Source organism: Aedes albopictus, chromosome 3 (genome assembly GCF_035046485.1).
Source record: "Aedes albopictus strain Foshan chromosome 3, AalbF5, whole genome shotgun sequence".
NCBI classification, from domain to species: Eukaryota; Metazoa; Arthropoda; class Insecta; order Diptera; family Culicidae; genus Aedes; species Aedes albopictus.
The window spans coordinates 281,361,944-281,386,943 of NC_085138.1; the positions used below are offsets into that span (position 1 = coordinate 281,361,944).

Below are 25,000 nucleotides of genomic sequence, written 5' to 3' on the forward strand. Positions count from 1 at the left end.
ATTTAGTAATTTTTGTGTGGTATTGTAAATTTGACTAATTTTCCTCTATATGGGTAAAAATTTCAACCCGGTATAACTTAATTCGCCGTGTAAAAAATATTACATTTTATAACGTTGTATTAAGTATCAATATATTGTTGATAAACGTTAAAAATGCATTCAATTCGGTTCACAGGTTTCCGAGATATGACAGCTCAAAAATGAGTTGTCTAAAAAATTGTGTTTTATCTGAACGGTTCTAACTTCGTGAAAACCTATTTAATCGAGCCCAAACTTGTACCAATGATGCACATATAACAGGTTGATCAACAGTCAAAATTTGAGATTTTTTAATGCACTCTATGAAAAGTTACAGCATGTTGATTTTTTAGGTGGGAGAAAAAAAGTTGCCTATCCCAAACATTTTGGCCACCCCCTTTAAATCTGTGTTGTTCAAAATTTGTTAGTAAAACATTCAAAAACTACCCAAAAAAGGAAAATTTACCATGAATAGCATATAATCATATGTTGATGTACCGTTTAACATATATTTTTACAAAGATAATGATTTTTGATAGCTAAATTCACTGTTTTTTTTCACTCAGTACTTCGCAAATTCATTTTTATACGTAGAATTTATCAAAAAAATCAATGTTTTGACATTAAAAATCTATCTGATACATTCCACAAGGCATCTCTTATTATGTTCATACTCCTAAGATTTCAATCTGTGATTATTATTTAAGATTTGATGTGTTTTTCAGGATACTATCAAAGTTACCCCAAAATGAAAATCTGATTCTCGCTCATATGGAAAACTAAAAGTCACCTAAAATATTTAGGGTTATCGATTTTTTCAATTGCAGTTGATAACTGATGCCCCAGTACTTGCTTTAAAAATATAAAATTAGGGGGAATACTGTTACATGGAAAAATATCATTTATTAAATACTGAATAACGCATAGGTTATACGCTCGTTACAGTTACTATTTTTTAAAAAATGGTGTTAATAACTACCGGAATCTCCCTGAAACAAAAGGTTCATTAGCAGTTAAAAACAAAACATTAAAAAAAAAACCAAAATCGTTACAAACATACATCAATTTTTAATCTGGAATGCTACCACTTTAGGCAGGAAAGTAGATCATCTTAGAACGCACCGTTCTAAGGTGATCTGCCCACATTACGGAACTCTGAACTTCCTTCGAGGATTCCTCCTGAAATTTCTTCGGAGATTGCTCCTGGATTTCCTTCGGAGTTTCCTTGTGAAATCCCTCTGGTGATTCCTCTTCAAATTTCTTCAGAGGATCCTCATGGAATTCCTCCGGGGATTCTTCATAGAATTCCTTCAGTGATCCCTTCTAAATTCCTTCGGAAATTTCTTCGGTAATTCTATCAGGGATTCCTCTTGGAATTTCTTCCGTGACTACTCGGATATTTTTCATTGATTCCTCCCAGAAATACTGAGGAATTCCACGGAGTCATGTCAGTCGATCCTGAGCGACCATTTCAAGAATATCTGAAACTTTGCACAGTTTTTCAATTTCATCTAAATCGCCATTTTTCGATATCAAACCTTCATATTCACTCACGACTAACTTTTCAAAAGGGTGCATGCGAAAATAGTTCAAAAATATTCTAAAAGCTGTACAGCAAAAACGGATTGTTCGATTGTTATGAATTTTTCAGCAAAGTTAGATAACTAAATGATGATTCCTAAGAAAATATACACTGCAAAAAAAATCTTCTTTTACCTTAAAAAAATATGATCTTTGTCACAAAAACTCAAATATCTCAAAACCCTATCTTTTTACCAACGTCAATTTTTTAGGGAAAATGGCCCATTATATCAGCTATCTACCATAAAATTTTGGTGATGGTAAACTGATAAACAAAAAAGTTATGACATTTCAAACATTTTACAATTTTTACATTTAGTAACAAAAAAAAATTTTTTCTGTGTAAATTATTTCGAGAATTATATTTTGATGCTGATTTTATTGTAAAGGCTACCGTCTGAATTAAACAAGTTGTTTTCATGATATTTTTGTTTGATTATTCATAATTACTATAGTATCTATTTGAAACTTAGACGCGATCCAGTGCTGTGATCAAAAATATTGAGAGTGTCATACTTTTTATTGTGCGTGACTGGTGGAAAAATCCCTTGATAGTGTTGAAAAGCTGTTGATCATAAGAAAAATGGAATTAAACTTATTTTTAAGACGAAAGCTGCATAATAAAAGTTTTATATATACGCGTATACGTCTAGTTGATCTGCAAAAAAAAATACCTCTTAGAGAACAGACTTTATGATCGGAAGAATGCGAGTAACTTCAACAACAACAAATGCATGAGAGGTACATACCACAGACAAACAGACGAAATGCCTAGAACAATTTTCGTGAAAATCCATCGCCCATTTTACACTACCACCACCTGGTGGAAATGTTTCACGAAACACTGCGTTGTGCAATATCTTCATCAGAAGGCGCTAGTGTGAAACGTCAAACGCAAAGAAAAACGATGGGCACTCTTCTGGTTATGAAAGCCACAACCAAGATTCAAAATGATCGTTAAAGGCGTGGTCAATGAAAATTTCGTCAGTGTTACGTTTGTTTGTCTGTATACATACCATGACAATGCTCACGAAAATGCAAAAAAATACTACCGCTATGGATATTTGATTTGAGACCGTTTGATGAAAAAAAAAAATTTCAAAAGAGTTACGAAATCTCACCGAAAGCACCATAGATAAACTGAAAGAGACTGGTTATGCCCAAATTGAATACAAATTTACGCATTTGCACATCCTGCCGTCTAGACTTTGACAAACGAGCCATCATCGGTAAAGCAGGGCGCAGGAAGTTCGAAAACGACAACAACTGAGAAACTGCCAGAAGTGCTAAGTGCAGAGAGTCATGCCACAATTTTTTTTCCTCCCCTGTTAAGGAAATTAAGCCACCGCGTCCAATAGGCTGAACTTTTGTGGCATGTCCCGTTTTGATATTCGCATCTAGCCAGCTAATTACCATGTGTCAAGTAATCAGCTACTGCCACGACGCGTCGTCTCCCAGTCAGGTGCAATGGAATTGATAAACTCCAAGACCTTTCCAGGTTTTGCAGACCAGATCTCACTGGGTTGCAAGCAACCACTATTTAGAAATCTTTGCCTGCGCGTGTATAAAGCACCACAACTGCAAAGCAGATGTTCCGAGGTTTCACGTTCCGTATTACAGAAACGACAGATATCACTCTGAATATGGCCAATATTTTTCAAGTGATACCTGCTCGGGCCAGTGTATGTACATAGAGCTCTCTTGTTGAGCTCTAAGAGCTTTTTGGTTTTATAAGCATTTGGTGTTATAAATCGTTTTGACTGATTGCAATTTTTGACATCCATCCAATTGGATATCACCCTCTGCTCAGCCCAGCGTTTCAGGTCCATTTTAATTGTACAGTTTGATATACCACAGAATGGTTCTGGGCCAGCAAACTGTAAATTGGAACCACTTTTAGCAAGCTCGTCTGCCATTTCATTTCCTTCAATGCCACCATACCATCAGCGACATCTGTTTGAACAATTTAATCATGCCCCTTTTCAACATCTATACCCATTTCAATATTTTTAAAGGTTGCAAAACACGCTTTCAACATTCATCTTGAAGAAGAGGGAAAACACTTGTCCTCAAATGTAACAGCAAATTAATGAATAAACGACTAATGCGCGGAGGGCGTGATAAAATCGGAACATTACTGTACATATAATATACATAATACATAATAAAAACAGCTTGTTTTACTCACGCAAGGCCATTAACAATAAAATCAGCATCAAACTGCGATTTCCGGCCGAAATAATTTACACAGAAAAAAAAATTATTACTAAATGTGAAAATTGTGAAATGTTTGAATTGTCATAACTTTTTTGTTTATTAGTTTATCATCACCAAATTTTTATAGTAGATTGCTAATACAATGGACCGTTTTCCCTAAAAAATTGACGTTGGTAAAAAGATAGGGTTTTGAGATATTTGAGTTTTTGTGACAAAAATGATATTTTTTAATGTTAAAAAAAGATTTTTTTTTCACAGTGTATATTTCCTTAGAAATCATCATTTAGTTATCTAACTTTGCTGAACAATAAAATCAGCATCAAACTGCGATTTCTGACCAAATAATTTACACAGAAAAAAATATTTACCAAATGTGAAAATTGTGAAATGTTTGATATGTTATAACTTTTTTGTTTATTAGTTTACCATCACCAAATTTTTATGGTAGATTGCTTATACAATGGACCGTCTTTCCTAAAAAAATTACGTTGGTAAAAAGATAGGGTTTTGAGATATTTGAGTTTTTGTGACAAAAATGATATTTTTTAATGTTAAAAACGATGTTTTTTCACAGTGTATATTTTCTTAGGAATCACCATTTAGTTATCTAACTTTGCTGAAAAATTCATAGCAATCGAACGAATCGTTTTGGCTGCGCAGATTTTTGAATATTTTTGAACCATTTTCACATACACCCTTTTGAAAAGTTAGTCGTGATTCAAAATAAAAATTTGATATCGAAAAATGGCGATTTAGATGGAACTGAAAAACTGTGCAAAGTTTCAGTTCAATAGAAAATCATGAATTAAAAAATTTCCTTAATTTTGATGCTGTTGCTTGGAATCGCTCTACTTTGTGATTTTTTTCTCGAGTTCCCTTAGAAATTTCCACTAGAATTCTGTTGGAGATTTCTGCTGAAATTTCTTTGGGATTTGTGCTGGAATTCTATCGGGATTTCCTCTTGGAATTCCTGCGGGGATTACTCCTCGAATTATTTCAGGGGTTCCTCCTGGAACTCCTTCGGGCATCCCTCCTAAAATGCCTTCGGAGATTCCTCCTGAAATTCCTTCGGGGATTCCTCTTAAAATTCATCCAGAAGTTCCTCATGGAATTCCTTCGAGGATTGCTCCTGAGGTTCCTCCTAGAAATCCTTCGGGGATTCGCTCTCGATTTCATTTGAAAATTAATTCTGGAATTCTTTTGAGGATTCCTCTTGTATTTCCTTCATGGATTCCTTCTGAAATTCTTTTGGAATTTCCTCTAGGAATTCCTTTGGAGATTCCTCTTCGAAGTTCTTCGGAGATTCCGCCTGGAATTCACACGGTGATTCTTCCCAGAATCTTTCGAGAATATCTTCTGGAATTTTATCGTGAATTCTTCTTGGAATTCCTTCGGAATTTTTTCAAGAGTTTCTTCGGGGATTTCTTCATGGGATTTCTCCTGTTTTTTTTCCTTCCGTCGGGGATTCCTTCTGGAGTACCTTCGAGATTCCCTCTTAGAATTCCTTTGGCGATTCCTCTTCGATTTTTTCTGGAGATTTCTCGTGGAATTCCTCCAGGAATTCCCCTTAGAATTTCTTCGGGGATTCTTCCAAAAAATTCTCTCAGAGATTTCACATGAAATTTCTTCAAAGATTCCTCCTAGATATTTTTCGTGGATTCCTGGGGATTCTTTCCCGAAATCCTTCAGAAATTCCCGCTGAAACTTCTTCAGAAATTCTCTCTGGAAGTAATTTGAGGATTTCTCCTGGAAGTCTTTTGTGGATTTCTTCAGAAGTTTCTGCAGGGACCTTTCTAAGATAGGATCTTGAACCGCTAAAAATTCCCGCAGAAGTTCCTTCAGGGTTTCATACAGCAGTTTCTGCAAAGATTAATCCAGAGAGTTCTACATGGATTCCACCAGGAGTTTCCTTAAGGCTACTTCTGAAATTCCTTCTGACATTCCTCCCTGATATCATTCGGGGATTCCTTAGTGTAGATGTATTATGGTCAAATTTTTATCACGCCGCCGTCACCGCCGCCGAAAGCTGCCACCGGCGTAACGCCGATAACGCCGCCGCTGCCGGTCGAAAATAGCCCTCACGCTGCCGCCGAGCAAAATATAGTCGGCGCACAGGTCTAGTAGCCGCCAGGCAGATTGTTTTATTATAACCCGTTGTCGTTAACATCTTATAGGGGAACTTACGTAATCTAGGCAGCTTTGTTCTCTTCGTCATGGGGTATTTTTTGAAACATGTTGGTTTCAGAGTTGGCCTCAAATCCTTTCCAACCAAGCTTAATTATATGCCCAAATTTCAGGCAATTCAACCCACAAAAACCCCCCATGACGAAAAGGACAAACCTGCTGATAATACCATTCGTCATTCTATTTTAACTGTACGCTGAGAAAAAAAATCAATTGTATTTTTCACGTCGGGAAAAAAGTAGATTTCTCCATTTTTTTATACTTCTAAAATTTAAGGAGATTGTCCCTTATACTCGCCAATAAATAGTGATCAATTTGAGACAAAAATTTTTGTTCAGATGGACGAAATACTGTATTCAGCTTTCTATTAATGATAAAAGATTTCATATTGGGTCCCTCAAAAACAAGATATTTAAATTAGTTAACTTCATTTTATTGCTCTAAAAATTATGTGGGGCAAAATGGGTCACGTTCTGAGAGATGCTTGGTAGAAACCTTACCTTACCGATCAGGCTAAGGCCGGGGTGGCCTTTGCTGTACATAGTAGCCGTCTCCATTCCACTCGGTCCATGGCTGTTTGTCTCCAGTTCCGCACTCTGCGTAGGGTCCGCAGATCGTCCTCCGCTTGGTCGACCCACCTAGCTCGCTGCGCTCCACGTCTTCTTGTACCGGTCGGATGACTCTCGAGAACCATTTTAGTCGGGTTGCTATCCGACATCCTGATGACGTGACCCGCCCACCGTAGCCTCCCGATTTTCACGGTATGGACGATGGTTGGTTCTCTTAGCAGCTGATGCAGCTCGTGGTTCATTCGCCTTCTCCAAGTCCCGTCTTCCATTTGCACTCCGCCGTAGATGGTACGCAACACCTTCCGTTCGAAAACTCCAAGGGCGCGTTGGTCTTCTGCACGTAGGGTCCATGTTTCGTGCCCATAGAGGACGACCGGCGAACTTTATTCGATCGTAGAGTTCTGCGGAGTCCAAAGTAAGCAAGATTTCCTGCCACAATGCGCATCTGAATTTCTCTGCTGGTGTCGTTGTCGGCGGTCACCAGTGAGCCCAAGTACACGAATTCTTCAACCGCCTCGATTTCATCACCGTCGATATAAATCCGGGGTGGCGGGCGCGGTGATTCCTCCCTGGAGCCCATTGCCATCATGTACTTTGTCTTCGACACATTAATGACTAATCCGATCCGCCTGGCTTCTCTCTTTAGTCGGATGTACGTTTCCACCATCGTCTCAAATTTACGAGCTATAATATCTATATCATCAGCGAAACCAAGCAACTGAACGGACTTCGTGAAAATCGTTGCACTCGTGTTTATCCCCGCTCTCCTTATTACACCTTCTAACGCAATGTTGAACAGCAAGCACGAAAGACCATACCCTTGCCGTAACCCCCTGCGAGATTCGAAGGGACTCGAGAGTGTCCCTGATACTCGAACTAAGCACATCACTCGATCCATCGTCGCCTTGATCAATCGTATCAGTTTATCCGGGAATCCGTAGTCGTGCATAATCTGCTATAGCTATTCTCGATCGATTGTATCATACGCCGATTTCAAATCGATGAACCTGGCGGATGACGAACTTCTGGTCCGTTCTAGCGCGTTCACCCATAAATCCAACCTGATATTGCCCCACGAACTCTCTTGCAATCGGCGATAGACGGCGGCATAAAATTTGAGATAGTATCTTGTAGGCAGCGCTCAGTAGTGTGATCGCGCGATAGTTCCCGCAACCCAACTTGTCGCCCTTTTTGTATATGGGGACACACGATACCTTCCATCCATTCCTCCGGTAATACTTCCTCCTCCACAATCATGGTAATGACCCAGTGTAGTGCTCTCACCAGTGCTTCTCTACCGTATTTTAGAAGCTCGCTTGGTAGTTAATCTGCTCCAGCGGCTTTGTTGTTTTTCAAACAGCCAACCTCCTCCTCAATCTCTTGGAGGTGAGGGGCCGGAAGTCTTTCGTCCTGTGCACATACTCCTAGATCTGTTACCACGCCACCTTCGGTACTTGCAACGTCGCCATTGAGGTGCTCATCGTAATGCTGCCGCCACCTCTGGACCACTTCACGCTCCCTCGTGAGAATATTCCCGCGATTATCTCGGCACATGTCGACTTGTGGCACAAAGCCTCTGCGCGAGCGGTTCAGCTTCTCGTAGAATTCTCGTTCATCCGGAAGACTGAGTTCTGCCTGTTCCGCGCCTGTCTATAACGTGCCTCATTCGCTCTCGTACGGTGTTGCAGCATTCTCGCCCATGCTGCATTTTTCTCGTTTTCAACTGTTCACATTCGCTGTCATACCAGTCGTTTCTGTGATTCGGAGCCGCGAAGCCTAGTGCTGTAGCCGAGGTACTACCTATGGCGGATCGGATGTCCCTCCAGCCATCTTCGAGTGTAGCTGCGCCAAGCTGCTCTTCCGTTGGTAGGACCACTGCTACCTGCTGCGCGTAGTCTTGAGCCACTTCTACGTTACGCAGCTGCTCGATGTTGTGCCGCGGCGTTCGACTTCGACGCGTGGTGATAACTGTCGAAAGTTTTGAGCGCATGCATACGGCGACTAAGTAGTGATCCGAATCTATATTCGCACTGCGGTATGTGCGGACATTGGTTATATCCGAGAAGAATTTACCGTCGATTAGAACGTGGTCGATTTGGTTTTCTGTTTGCTGGTCGGGTGATCTCCAGGTGGCTTTGTGGATATCTTTGCGGGGAAAGAAGGTGCTTCGGACTACCACACCACGAGAGGCTGCAAAGTTTACGCATCGCTGGCCGTTATCATTCGATACGGCGTGCAGGCTGTTTCGCCCGATTACCGGTCTGTACATTTCCTCCCTTCCTACCTGCGCGTTCATGTCGCCGACAGCGATTTTCACGTCACGCGGTGAGCAACCATCGTATGTTTGCTCTAACTGCGCGTAGAACGCTTCTTTCTCGTCATCAGGTCTCCTTTCGTGTGGGCAGTGGACGTTGATGATGCTGTAGTTGAAGAAACGGCCCTTAACTCTCAACATGCACATCCTTGCGTTGATCGGCTGCCACCCGATCAATCGTTGTCGCATCTTGCCCAACACTATAAATCCTGTTCCCAGTTCATTCGTGGTGAAACAGCTTTGTCAGAAGGTAGCCGCTCGATGCTCGCTTTTCCACACTTTCTGTCCAGTCCAACAAATTTCCTGCAACGCCACGATGTCGAAGTTTCGGGGATGTAGTTCGTCGTAGATTATCCTGTCACATCCTGCGAAACCTAGTGACTTGCAATTTCATGTTCCAAGTTTCCAATCGTAGTCTTTATTTCGTCGCGTAGGTCTGTGCCGATTGTATCGAGTCGTATCTTCTCTTATGTTATTCGCAATGGGGATTTTTACGGGTGGTTTATTGGGCCTACTACGCCAACACTCCTGTCTCGCCGGAGGGCTATTGTCCCAGTTCTGTTTAACGTCCCAACCAACACTGGGACGACCACGCTGATGGGGCTACCACGCTGATGGGGCTACCACCTTGGATCTAGCTGGGCGTGATAAAGCGTTTCTTACTCAGTCGCTGGATGCCAGAACAGACGCTATTTGAGTCGCACCTCCTTGGTGAACAGACGCTCGGGTCGTACCTCCTTAATCTAGCTGAAGTCAGAAGGACAACAGTGCCCAGGCTGCACTACCAGCTAAGCACACAACTCTTAGCTGGCGGTCTTTGCCATCGCTTGACCCGTGGAAGCATGAGCTAGGAACTTGTGAGGACCAGAGCTATGTTGGACGTTCTCCTTATCGACTCACCGTTTTGCAGCTTGGTAGAGACATAGATTTATAATCAGAAAGTTATAGGGATCCATTTCATATGGGGCCCATCTTGCCCCTCCTCCCTCCCACTACCATATCTTCAGTCTCTCCAAAATATCAAGCATGATTTATCCTAGTTCTACATACTTACTGCCAAATCTGATGCAATTCATTACTCACTTGCCTTTATTCTATGACCATTTCAGCCCGATAACGCCGCCACCACTGAAAGTGCTGTTTTCCGTGCCCTGCTTTTCGTCCCGGATCCTCCGCTCCTGCACAGTGTTCTCTGTTCCGCAGAGTTTCGAAGGCTTCATGCTTCAGCTCAAATGTTACCGCGATTCGGGCGAGAATGTAATCAAACTTTGTCTCCGCATTCTCGAGGGCTACGACATAGACGACATCAAAGTGGTCTGCTACCCAAGCTGCTACTCGATACGTGGAGGGGAACCACTCGTCCGATGCATGGACCTAAAGAAGGGCGAGGACAACACGGTGTTGGAGTTTGAAGACTTCGCGGCGATGGGTAGCTTCCTGGATACCATGCTCGACGAGCTGGTTATAGAGATGAGGATAAGCCTGTGGGGCTCGTACTATGCTAAGTGTGCTCACAAGGACTGGTGCATCAAAAAGCTTAGCGGGCTCAAGGAAGTCATGGAAAATATTCAGAAAAGCGAATGAAAGGATCGTCTCTCCATGAGATCGCGCTGGACGTGACCGTTGTTTGGTTGAGACTTGAGAGCACAGCTATATAGTGACGTTAACTTTTATCATAGCATCAAATGCCGACAATGTAGAGTGTTCCATTAAGATCATCAATCAACATCTAGTGAATGTAACATTATTGTAAACAAAGTTATCTGATTCAAAAGCACAATCCGAATATGCTACTGTCGAAAAAGTCGCAATGATAACCCCTAAAGTTGGATGATTCGTTTATCACTATCGCGTATAATGGTGTGTACGATCATATCACACAGCTGTTAAGATAAGACAAACATGCCTTCTGTGCTGCTGTAACAACCTACTTTATCATCGACCGCAGCCGCGGGTTTATTTGGCTTCTCAATATTGTCAGACAATTTGGGCCCAATTAGTTCAAATCAAGATCGAATCGACGCAAGACTTTGGGTGCCATCATTCAGAAGATTAAATTTTACAAGGCACTGATTTATCCCCGCCGAAAGCAGCGATCTATCTGATGTCACGTATAATACCCCGCTGTCAATGTGTGTCTACGTGGGCTAATACCGATAGGGCAGGGTAGCTCGGCTATCCCGTCATTTGGCCGAGTGTCGATAAGATAATGGCAGCCGAAATCTGAGAAATCTGCAAACGAACTTGGTGATAAGATATGCATGTCGTGAAGTCGGGTAAACAAATTTAGCATTTTTCAGTTTCATAACTAATCAGTATCGGTTCGGCAGTTGGCCCCAATAGGCCACAGGCTGGGAATAAGTGAACGTTTCAAGTTTGAGCGACACGTGAAATCCGGATGTGAAGGTTTACATTTCGATATTGTGATTTGGTTTCCCACACACACTCCAATGTTGATCATTCGATGCGCTCAACGCTAGACGATTCTGAATATCGTACGAAAATCAGTGAAGATCCAATACTCAATGATTCACATGATGATTCATCATTCGAATTGCACATGTCACGTGGAATCGATGAAAAAACAGTTGATAGCTGTGTGTTCCAGTTCAGTCAAAGTATCGAAGGAAACACAGACAAACAGAAGTAATTCTAGATTTTCCTATGGTACACCGGTTTAATGGTAAATTTGAAAACTTGAGAGTTGACCGACATCCCACCCATGGCGCTCGCATCGGTATTGTTCGAGTTTGACGTTTGCTCACTACCGCCACCTAGTTAATGGTTGGTTTTTGCATTGGACGGATATGTTTCTGTGACTTAAATCTAAAAATGTTCCATGTGTCACGTCTGCTTGTCTGTGATGGAAGTGTTGAATCAGCGGGTGTGACGAATATATAGTGTACGGAATTTTACTGGAGGTTGTTCGCGCCTCAAACAACCACACTAAATATTAGTTATTAGTGGGATAGTGATGTTTGGGATCAGTGTTGAGTTTTCTCATTCCAAACAAACCAAAAAAGAAATGATAAGAAAAATAATAATAAAAAGCTTCCAAATTTATCCTATTCGAAAACAAAATACGTAAATAAGAAGCAAAACACACAACTCTTCATTTTTTTTGCTTTAAACTTTGCTAAAATGACTGAATTTGTCCATCCATCAACTAGGTGGCTCGTCAAACTCAAACAATAACTACGCAAGCGCCACGGGTGGGCGTTTGGCTCACACTATCAAATTATTGTAATGGTGTACCCCGGTGTACCAAGGGAATTATCGGAATATTGCGTCTGTTTGTCTATGCCATTCGTATACTTCCTGGCCGAACAATGAACACATTTGACGTCCAGGTATGAAAAAACTTCTATCACAGAGAAACAGACGTAACACTTAGAACAAATTATAATAAAAATCATCGTCACGAAATCGTAATCGCTCAATGCTAATCATGCCGTGTTTGGACAAGCCACCATTAGATGGCGGTAGTGAGCAAACGTCAAACAGGAGCAAAAACGATGCCAGCGACGCGACTGATCAATTGACCAACTACCGAATATTTGAATCAATCGTTAAAAAGGTAATCGATGGGAAGCGAATAGAGTGTGACGTCTGTTTCTCTGTGCTTCTATCTTTCAATAAGATTTCGAGAGTTAATTTAAATAGATTGAAAATATTTTTAATCTTTTTTATTATTATTGCGATTTCGTCGTACTCATCCAAGCAATTAATCAAGGAATTTATCCTGGAATTCCTGCTGGATTTAATCCAAGAATTCCTCCAGGAACTACGCTAGGCATTTGCTCAGAAATTTCTACAGGCATTGCTCCAGGAGTCTCTTTAGAGATTTTCCCAAAAAATGCTTAAGGGGTTCCTCCAGGAATTTCTCCAAGGATTCCTTCACAAATTTCTCTAAGATTTCCTCTAGGAATTGGGCTGTTCAGCGAATTAAATACCCTAATCGAAAGAGCTCATTTTTCTGAGTCTAAGGTGATTTTATTGCATTCCAATTCCTTTGTTTTGATAGTCAAATGAACAATTATTTTCATTTCCGTGGATAGAATGACAGTTCAATCGATAAAGTGACAGTTCGCCCCGAACAAAAAAAAAATCCCCATACAAACTTTAAATGCATTTTAAAAATATTTAGTTCCCGGGCATAAAAAATGATGAAATTTTGGATTTCGACTAATTTTTGGAAGGAGATTCTGATTATTCAAAAATCTGGATACCCCTAAAAAACCCAATTCCTCAAGGGATTTCTTATGAAATTTTTCTAGGGATTCCTCCCAGAATTCCTCCAGAAATTTCTCCAGAGTTTCCTCCATGAAATTCTTCAGAAATTTATCTAGCACATCTTCTAGGATTTCTTCATGAGATCTCTTCAGAAAGTTCACTAGGTATTCCTCCCATAGTTTATCCAGGAATTCCTACAGGTTTATTTTCTGAAATTCTTCCAGGGATTCCTTCAGAATTTCCTCCAGGGGTTCTACAGGGCTTCCTCTATAGGCATTCCTGTAGGAATTGCTCCAGGGATTCATCCAGGTGTTTCTTCAGGAATTTACCCAAGAAGTCTGCCAGCGATTGCTGCACCTCAACTCACCTCAAGTAATTTCTTCAAAAATTTCTCTCAGGTTCTCTTCAAAAGTTCCTTCAGGAGTTCCTTCTGAAATTTCAGAAATACTTCAATCATCTTTTCAAGGATGTATCCAAAAACTTCTCCAGGATTACCTGAGGACTTTTTTGATTGTTTTCAAAAATTTCTGGAGGAATTCTTCCAACGAATAGTATTAGTAATAATAGTAGCATAATTTAAAAAGGACACATACATGAACCAGGATGTTCTAGGTTAGTCCTCAAAACAGTTCAGTTATAATTTCTTATGAATATTTTGTCGACTTTCATAAAAAATCAGAGCAAAATAATGCACGAGTAAATAACAATCCTTAATCTTCCAGAAATTGGTCACAGCTACCAGCACCACGTTGATTTGTGTAGATCAGGCGAGCTTTTTTAACGTATTGTACACAATACAACAGCGTGACTGCTGAAGGGTTAAATAATGCTCTTAGAATATAATCGAAGACGGCTAATAACAAGACATACATCTACCCTCTTGCTCCATATACTTTGGGAGCTACAAGCACACTAGCGCCGCGAACGACTTCAGGGAACAACATCATGAATGAGTATGCGTGCGATACTACAATTTACGTGTACGTATTAGCATGTACACGCACACAATCATGTTTTAATGTTCCTGTGAATCGTTGAGGGCGTCCCAACCATTTCGCCTGCGACAGGGTGGGAGCTGGCTGTCTTGTTATTAGCCGTCTTCGATATAATGTTATTGTTTTTAGTTTCATCGTGTTGCGTTTAGTTATAAAAGTTAGTAGGTACATATTTTCTAAGTGAGCTTTCTCCACCCCCCCCCCCCCCCCCCCCCCCTTCTGACCGAAAAGCTGGCTACGTTGAATGAACATGCAATTTTGATGATGTCGTCACAGACAAACAGACGTAACACTTCGAACATTTATCGATTCAAATCATAGTCACGGAAACATATTCGCCCAATGCTAAAATGACCTAAGTTTGGCCGACCATCAACTAGGTGGCGGTAGTGAGCAAACGTCAAACTCGAACAAAAACGATGTGAGCGCCACAGGTGGGTAGTTAGCCAACTATCAGATTTTGAAAAAGATCGTTCAATCGAAGTACGATGGGAATTATCAGAGTGTTACAAACGGCGTCATGGTCGCGATTTTTTTCGCGGTCAGTTCGCAGATTGTGAACAATCCTCGGTACCCACTATACGTAATTTATGTTTAGTCCCTTACTGTCAGAGCTGTCAGATCGATGTAACACGCTAGATATAATAGTCTATTTTACGAAACGACAACAGTGTTGATATTGATATTAACACTCACGGGCTTGGGCGCAACCTCCTGTCAAATTTTCATTCATGAAATGAGCGATCAGCTGATCCGAAACGTCTCGTAAAATGGCTCATTTACACAAAAGGCTATTTACACGGAAAAAAATACACGGTAATGAATATTTATTGGGTACCGGGCTGGACACAGAAAATTTAATGGTTTTCTTTGGTACATCGAGGTCTTGAAATTAGTCTATGGTGTTACGTCTGTTTGTCTGTGATGTCGTTAAAAAAACAATGTGCTTCCACAGTTTATGCCCCTCCCCTAAGCGGGGGCCCCGGACACTTGCCCTTTTCTGCTTCCCCTTAAATACTGACCTGGCGTATCCCTTCGCCAGACAGAACGCCCACCGTCGAATGCAACAGTGTGAGTGCGTGTGTGATGAAACAAATTTAAAATCCGATCCGGTCAGCGAATCAGCGATCAGCTTCCGAAAACCAAAATCCATCTCAACCTCCAGCAAGATTTTGCTGATGATTCAAAACAAGCGTGTCGGAAAAGCAAACAAAAAAAGTGAGCGCGCGCAACGCAACGGACTGTTGTGTCGCCTTCATTCATAAAAATTTACTAGTTCTCCGATAAAAGTGGTCTGTGGTGCACTGATTACTCCGAGGTCAATCCTTTGGTGATAAAGGGCAAGGCTGCTGCGACGCCTAGCATTGAAAATGGATATCGACAAACTGAAATGTGTTCTGTGCCACAAGTTTCCGGATGCCGAGGTTTACGAGTGTACGGCGCAGCATGTCGGTTGCATCGAGTGCGTCGATAAGCTCAACGTGCGACTGTGCAAGGTGAGTTTCGTTTTGAATTTTGGAATACTAGGGTGAGTTGGGATGAAATGAGCACATTTACGCAGTAACGTCGCAGACAGACGTTCTAGCTCGAACAAATTTATTCAAATTTTCTATGTAAATTTTCACTAGCGACACCTAGGCAACCGATTGCCACAGTGCAGTCGCGTGCACTTGACAGTTTGAGAAACCACGTGCATCCAGCCGCTTACTTACTACCCAATTCACCACCCACCGAAAAATAAAATCAAAACAAACACTGTCAAAATCATTCCTACATTTGCGTCACATTCACAAAGATTTCCCAATGCGAGTGAAGTTCATCCATTGCAGTTTTATTCCAGAAATCTATGTAAAATAAAAGTAATAATGTGTAAAATATTTTACAAGAGTCCTGCGCTGATTTGTGCAAAAGATTTTAGACATTAAATAAAAGTCATTTACTCTGCACAAATTATGTGGAAACAATATTAGCGTGCAACACGTGCGGTCTTTTCCCGCCATCCGGCAGGAAGACGACCGTGGTGACAGTAGGCCTTTTCATGTGACAGATCCGTGCATGCATTTGTTTACAAAGCTTGAACAACAGCTGCTAACAAGAACGTGTAGACGGGCTTGGTGGTCTAGGGGCTACCGCTTCTGATTTATATGCAGAAGGTCCTGGGTTCAATCCCTGGCCCGTCCCTTTCAAAAAAGAGCGGCGTCGGTGGTGTAGTGGTAAGCGTGGTTGCCTCTCACCCCAGTCGGTCTAGGTTCAATCCTAGTCGACGCCGTCGGTATTTCTGAGACAAAAATATCTGATCACGCCTTCCCTCGGATAGGAAGTAAAGCCGTAGGTCCCGGCCCATGTGTTGATGGGTTCGATATGTAGGGTGTCGGGTGTGTGTGGATGTCTCCCTGACCGTCCGTGTTTAGGCTTAGTACCAGAAATAGGCGGACGTTAAACTAGAGCTGATGCCGAACGGTGTCGGCTCGCCAGAAATAAGAAGAAGAAGAAGAAGAACAAGAACGTGTCATCTTCATTGAAGAACTGTCAAACGCCCGAACAATCAGCTGATTTAAGACGTCAAATGAAAAGGCCCGTTGTTGGTCGCAACGCACATGTGAGGCAGCGACTGAATATGAACGTCGCTAACGCCATCTGTTCGCTGATTGCCACTTGGCAATTTGTGGCGGCCATGTTTTTTACACAAGCTGCTGAGTCAAACTTGAACGTCTGTCTGCGGTAACGTGGTTCCATGTCGCATTTAGCGAACTGCTAAATTTAGCCATTCGTTAGATAGATAATATCATATTATGGGAAAATGGGCTCAGATTGTTAGGTGTAATTTAAGATTATGCTACTTTTTCCAGCATGTTAGTTTCCCGAATGAAATTTATATTTTACCATAAAATATTCGTAATCTCGGTGCATAGTTTAAAGTTATGTATCCGCCCTCAAACTGAAAAGTAATTAGGGGCCGTTCATAAACCGGGGAGGGGGGGGGGGGTCTGATTCTGGCCAAAGTCTACGCTTCATACAAATTTCAAAATGTTTGTATGGACAAAACGGCGAGGGAAAGGAGGGGGATGTTTCTGAGATGACCAAATTTTGGTCTATACGTGGTTTATGAACATAGGTACTTTTAGGCACATACAATCCCTTAGAGCAATAGAAAGAACAACAACAAGGAAAAAATAAGTCATACAGTAATTCTTTATTAAGTTCAAAGGTCTTTTTATAAAATGAGAAAATCTGCTGTACCGGGAAAAGATCTGGGAAGCAACCCCAAGTAACCACAAGCATTATATCATTGCACGAATTAGACTGAATATGAACCTTTGCAATGCAAAATGCAGTAATTCCACACTTCTCATGCAATAATCCTTTAGATTGGCATTATCAATGTATTGATGCATTACATTTTTTCTTTACATTAGGATGCATTAAAAGGTGATATACGATAATTCAATAATTCAGCACTGCAAAAACTGGATAAATGCAATGTACAAACTAGCAAAGGTTGCTCTAACAATACAATTATAAAAGTTTGACTCTAATGGTAAACAAATGAAATCAAGAAGAGTGAACAACTTTACGGTCAACTCTAGCGGTCTTTAACACTTCTGGTTCGACTCCCGACCAACTTATTCTCCGTTTGAACCACTGATCCACGACTTTCTTCAGCAAAACCTTTTTAGAGACGACTTTTTCTCTTAATTTCTGTTGCCTGCTATCGCATGCCAATAATGCTGGAAACCACAATTAGCATATGAGTAGTGTGCGAGGGGTGTTTAAATTTTCTTATATTGAATAAATATATTCTAAAATGCATTATGTATTTTTCAGTGATTTATCAGAATGTAATTACAGGGTTTCTATTACATATGGCATAGTTGTTTTGCACTCTACAGCAATGATTGAGACAGAAGAACAGTTTCCTTTTAGTTAATGAAATTTCTGTTGTTATCACTGCAGCAGAAACAGTCCAAGGCGCCAGCACGTATGGAACTCATCTAGCGGTCTTCAACACTTCTGGTTCGACTCCCGACCCGGCAACAAAAAAATGATGGTTAAAACATTCATGTGGGGGGCATTAGTACCGTCGATAACGAAACGGTGCTAAAAATAGATTTTTGTTTTGGTTTTTCGTGTTGCACGTATTAAGCATGTGCAAACGCAAATGTACAGCACATGCATTTATGTCACTTTAGCAATGGCTGTCAATGTGCTGCAATATGAGGCACTAATTTGATTTCAGTGGGGCCCTTTTCGACTTTAATATTGCTTCAATGAGGTGTTTAAAGTAATGCGGCATTATATACACAATTTTAAATATAAATATAAGGCAAAATTGATGCACTTATATACGGCTTCGTGGTTACTTGGGACATATGTTGAAAAAATCGCCTATAGAGATAAGTGACATTTCAACACACGAACGCTAGCGCAAATTTTTCCTCACACAAAAGTGCACGCCGATTGAAAGGCTATTCAGATTGCATATGCAAATATTACCCAATCGAATTGGGTAAAACGGGTAAATAATGATAAAACTAAAGTCCGGGGCAAGAGTGCAAATATTTTCCTCGCAGTTTCACAACTACATCTACAAAAAAGTCACGCATACATTTGAACGTGATTAACCAATTCGGAGAAAAGTAGTACAACTGACATTTAAAGCGGACTAAAAAAAGACTCAAACAATAGCTTGAGGAATATAAACTTTACACTAGCATTTCCCAGTATCCTCCTATCACAGCTCTCGGTTACGGTTAATTTGAACGGTTGCGCCGACTGCGGTGGGCCCTTACCGATCAGGCTAAGGCCGGGGTGGCCTCTGCTGTACATATTAGCCGTCTCCATTCCACTCGGTCCATGGCTGTTTGTCTCCAGTTCCGCACTCTGCGTAGCTTCCGCAGATCGTCCTCCACTTGGTCGACCCACCTAGCTCGCTGCGCTCCACGTCTTCTTGTACCGGTCGGATGACTACCGAGAACCATTTTAGTCGGGTTGCTATCCGACATCCTGATGACGTGACCCGCCCACCGTAGCCTCCCGATTTTCGCGGTATGGACGATGGTTGGTTCTCTCAGCAGCTGATGCAGCTCGTGGTTCATTCGCCTTCTGCAAGTCCCATCTTCCATCTGCACTCCGTCGTAGATGGTACGCAACACCTTCCGTTCGAAAATTCCAAGGGCGCGTTGGTCCTCTGCACGTGGGGTCCATTTTTCGTGCCCATAGAGAACCACCGGTCTAATCAGCGTTTTGTAATTGTAATTGTAATTTATTATCATAAACGTAAGCCTGTCGGGTATCCATTAATCAGGTCAAGGAAATTACTGTGAGATTTTACAAACATTTCGAAAGACAATAAAAACTATTACTCTGAGAAGGTATGTAATTAAGCAAGATTTGCTCGATTTGCTATCCAGTAAGATGCATCATCGTTGTGTCGAAAGAGCTGCCTTAAACGCGTTAATACTTGGTAGCTGCCTGGTTGCCAAGGGAAGATGGTTCCAGTTGATATAGCCCCCGCAATCATGATAATTGATAATTTTTCTCTTCGATGCAGTATGGTGAGTGATCACGAAGCTACGGGCACGTTCCTGCCGTCCCTTTGTCAGATGCTGTTGTAGATAAGGCGGGAAGGTGCTGGCGTATCCTTGGCGCATGAAGATGTTGATTCTGTGGCTATAGTTGGACTCTCGAGATCATGACCCAAAACAAAGTTTCTCACAGCAGCGGTGGTTTCTCTACGTCTGAGACCGTAGACGAAGCGAACTGATGCCTTGAAACAGCGATTGAGTTGATCACGAAGTGTCGCAGATAGTCCGGGGTAGTAGATGACATCACAATATGTAAAAAACGGCAAGATCACGGCTCGAACCAGTTTCAGCCTAGTTTGAACTGACAGAACGAGTGCGAACCTTCGGAGTGTTCGCAACGTTCCGAAAACCTTGGCTGTCACATCATTGATATGACCATTCCATTTCAAATTACGGTCCATTCTGATTCCAAGATTCACAACGTTGTCTGCTAGATTGATCCACTCTCCTCAGAAAACGATGTTCGTTGTTGGAACAACAGCGCCTTCCTTGCAGAAAATGATTGCCTGCGTCTTCTTTGGATTTGGGAAAAAAGAGTTCCGCCTCGCCCAATGCTGTATCCTTTCCAGATCGCTGTTTATGGTCGAGATGAGTTGATCTACGTTGAGGATCGATCCGGATATGTAGATCTGCAGATCATCGGTGTAAAGCTGATATCTGCACCTGAATCCAATAGGAAGGCTGTTGATGTAGAGGCTAAGAAGCAAGGAGCTCAGACAGGAGCCTTGGAGTGTGCCGTCTACTAGTGGTCTCTGGAAAGAGGTGGAGTTTCCGCTTGCGTGCGATGCTCGAGAAATGAAGATATGAGGTCGCATGTAGGGATGTAGTACCGGTAGTACTGGTACTGAAAATCCCGGTATTACCGACCATTTTTTGGTACCGAAATACCGGTACTGACTGAAGCTTGGTACCGGTACTTTCGGTATCGGAAAATATCTCCCGAAACGCTGAAATACGATCATAAGTGTAGCTAAAATACTAAAATGGATATAAACGAAAACATGTAAAACCAAGTATTTACTTTGACAATTATCGTTTCATATATGCAACCTTTCTGCAAATCCAGAATATCGTTCAACGAACGCTGAATTTTGAAAATAGATTTAAGTACTAGCTTTGAAAAAAAATATAGTTTAGGGTTTCTAGGTTATTTCTTTAGTTTTTAGAATTCGTATATAAAATCATCAAGGTAAAATCAGTTAAATCTTCTGCTGTCTTCACCTTGTAGCTATGTATCTGAATTTAGTACATGTAAGGTTGTTCCTGTTTTGTTTTAGAATACATAAATACTATCTGTTAAACTGTGCAGAGGCTAAAAATAGCTTTAATACAGTTCCATACAACTCATTTCTTTTAATCTATCTATATTTTTTGTATAATTTAGTATTTTCTTGTTAGATTTTATGATATCCCTGAAACCGGAATTCGCAAATGATTCGTATATTGTAGATTTTCTGTACAAAATAGATTACTCCTAATTTTAGTGACATTTTTTTCAGTACCGGTATTTTACCGGTACTACCGGTACTGTAAGCTCCAGTACCGAAATACCGGTACTCACCGAAAGTGGTCGGTACTGCGACCCCGCATGCATTTTTGGAGAAATAAAACTCCTCTCGAAGCTTCCTTTTTAGTTTCCGGTGGTTGACACAGTTAAATGCCAACGAGAAGTCGACAAGAACCATAACCGTGCACTGGTCGTTATCGAAGTGGTCGTAGATGGCGTGCGTTACCTTTGCTAGGGCGGTCGTTGTGCTGTCCCTTTCTATAGCCAGACTGGTTCGTTGCAAGGAGAGAATTGCCGCTCCTGTCCACGTGGTCCACAATTTGGTCGAGGAGAATTTTTTCGAGTACCTTGGGTATCGGTGTGATCAGCGCACTTTTCCAAATAGCAGGGAACGTTCGTGCATCGATTATGGCGTTGTATAGATGAACTAGCATCGGCAGCACAAACGGCGTCAGCATTTTAATAAACGAGATAGGAATACCGTCGGAACCCGCAGCGTTGGTCTGGATCTCCATGATTTTGCGGGATATTTCGTTGACCGTCGTACGTCGGAAGCTGAAATTTGCCTCACCACGGTCTGTGGCGGTACGGTGCTCTGGCTCTTCTTCTTCCTCTCTGTCGTTGATCACACGTTGATGTCCCTCACAGAAAAAGCGATTCATCTCATTAGGATCGGCTTGGTCAATGGTGTGTTCTTTTTAGCATTATTATGCACGCGTTCGCGCCGCAGGTTGCTCCAGAGCTTTTTTTGCTGGGAGGGTTTTGTAGATAGTTAATTTCGTGTTACGCATTTCCCAATAGCGAACACGAATTTTGCAGAGTTGTTGTTCGGCATTCTTGCGACATGCTTACAACACTGTATCCTTCCGACTTTGGTCACCCTCTGGATGCTGGGTTTGCCGTAGGTAGAGTACAGCTAGCTCTTTATTCACCCTTTTTTGCCACACACCGATCTCCTGCACAACGCCGAAAATCGTACTTAGCACATACATACATACATACATTTATTTGTTCAACATCACATTTAAGACAAGGCATAATCAACAATAATACGCCACAATACTCGGTTTCTGGCTGCCGCTCTCCAACCTCGGTCGCGCCCACTGCTCACCAGGTCACGTGTAATCGTGCTCTCTGCGCTGCACGTCTTCTTGTGCCAACCGGATCAATAGCAAACACCAGTTTCGCAGGGTTGTTGTCCAGCATTGTTGCAACATGTGCAACATGCGCCGTAAAGTGCAGCGAGCTCGTGGTTCATCCTTCTCCGCTACATACCGTTCACCTGCACACCGCCAAAGATCGTCCTTAGCACGCGTCGCTCAAAAACTCTGGTTCATGTCTCGTGCCCGTAGAGGACCACCGGTCTTAAGGACTGTTCATTTTATAAAGAGGACAACTTTGCAAGGCTATAAAAAGAATCGCGTAGTTCAAATTTGAGCAGCCTTGGTTAGTTGTTCAGTACATTATATTATCAGATAATAACCATAAATAAATTGGGTTAAAATTATTGAACTTCATAGAAATGAGGCAAAGTGTTTCGAGAGATCAATTTTTCAATTCCCAAAAACTAAAGATAAACACAAAATTTCTGTAAAACATCGGTGTATCGTTTTTAATTGCATAAAAGTGTTTGCCATGCTGCAGCAGTTTAAGTGATACATATTCTGGCAAAATATAAACCTAATCGGAATAATGGTTGTTGAGATATTAAAGTTACAAGTTGGACTCGATTTTCAGAATAAAATTTGTTTGTTAAACAAATTTGTATAAAAATATAGCATTGTTGGCTTGGTTACTGTGCTTCATGGCACTTACCGGAGATAAAATCGCTTCGTTCTTTGAAGGTTCTTCTAAATAACGATGTACTCTATTGCAAATACAACTTAACAATGATGTCGAAAATAAAAATTAACTTGTAGTTATTTTCAAATAAGGTATATAATCACATAGGGTCAGACCTTGTTGAAAATAAATAATAATAAGCTTCTCTAGAATCAAAAACTTGCATTTAGGGAGCAAAAAGTACGCAATTTTTCATTATGGCCATCATTAAGTATTAAGTTAATGATGAAGAATGTACTTTAAAGCATATTTTTCTTCGGTATTATTTAGAATGCGATTCTCTTCTATACTGGACAAATTTTGAACTAATTCCGTAGTGTTATTGCATCACTGGACTTAAATAAGTATTTTTTATCAATTTCATTGATAACAAGGCAACTCACTATATCAAGCTGTATAATGCTTGGTGCATTATTACTGACCAACTATTACACTCTACCTTTAGAAGAATAGTATTAGATCCCAACACATTGAAAAGTTCATGAAAATTTCAAAGTTATGTAAGTGGAAAGTTGTGTAGAATTTTGAGAAATGGGGTTTTATTGAGTTTTAACTAAAACCGCTTCAGTTCCATAACTAAGGACAATTTGTATAATGTTATATTTTTCCTACACTGTAGAATAGCTATGGAAATTTATGCAAAAAACCGATAATGATTTTATTGAAAAATAAAAAAAGATATCACACAAATAAGGTGTCCTCTTTATAAAATGAACAGTCCTTATTAGCGTTTTGTACATGGTGCATTTGGTGCGTGGGTGAATCTTTTTCGACCGCAGTTTCTTCTGGAGCCCGTAGTAGGCCCGACTTCCACTGATGATGCGCCTCCAAATTTCACGGCTCACGTTGTTGTCAGCTGCCAGTAAGGATCCGAGGTAGACGAATTCCTCCACCACCTCGAAAGTATCCCCGTCTATCGTAACACTACTACCCAGACGGATCCGGTCGTGCTCGGTTCCGCCTACCAGCATGTTCTTTGTTTTTGAGGCATTCACCACCAGTCCGACCTTTGCTGCTTCACGTTTCAGGCGGGTGTACACCCGGATAAAAACTAACCATAGGGTGTATGGTGAAAACCATTCCTGCACCATACAGTGTACCAGCTACAATAAAGTGTATTGTAATGAAATGGTTCGCTATACTATACATTTACATTGGATTTTTATGTAACAATATATTATACTGTTTTTCTAACGTTTGAACCATTCACTTTTCCGAAACATTATTTTTCCGTGAATTTTTAATTATTTCTGTTGTTCGATTTGAATAGATCGCATGTTTGCTGTGATTCCTATGCAGATTCGACCTATTCAAATCGAACACCAGATTTATTCAGTTTAAGATTTTTTCCGTGCTTTGTTTTGTTGATGTTTGTGACTTTTTTGATGCAAAGGAAAGGAAAGAAAAAAAAGTGAATAAGTTGAAACATCAATTTAACCTTTTGGAATCGATTTTTTTCGCCGCTGTTGACGTAACCTCGCTGGTGTCGAACACGTTTGTTATGCTCGGTTTTTCATCGCCGGGGACATATATGACCCCTCCGGCTCCAAAGGGTTAATGCCAATAACATGTTTAAATCAGTGGTAAACCAGATGTCCTAAGAACTGCAGGTCCAAGCAGGGGTCCAAGAGATATGGCGGGTTCGAGGGCGGGCTAGGTGTGTAGAGTGCGATGAGAGAAATACGAATGCAATGTAGGCCAACCCGGAAAGATGCAGGTCAGATTACCGTAAATCAGTAGATGAGTTCAACACTTCAACACTATTCTTTCTGTATTTGCATTTAGGGGAGTTTTCTCCTCTTCTCTCATGTGAACTTGCCTTCGACCACAATCGAATCAAATGCGGTTGACAAACTTTATCTTTGACGTAGAGCCATCTTCAACATATGGACTGGACTGAACACTGAAATGACTTTTAATATATGTTCGCCTGCGGGTTCGCTTTTTAACCTAAC

General features: G+C 41.1%; 1 protein-coding gene across 1 annotated transcript in view; it reads right to left on the reverse strand.

Annotated features, from left to right (window-relative positions):
* Positions 1–25,000, reverse strand: part of LOC109420297 (matrix metalloproteinase-14) — a 760,155-nt gene that overhangs the window by 40,846 nt on the left and 694,309 nt on the right. The gene's annotated exons all lie outside the window — the stretch shown is intronic.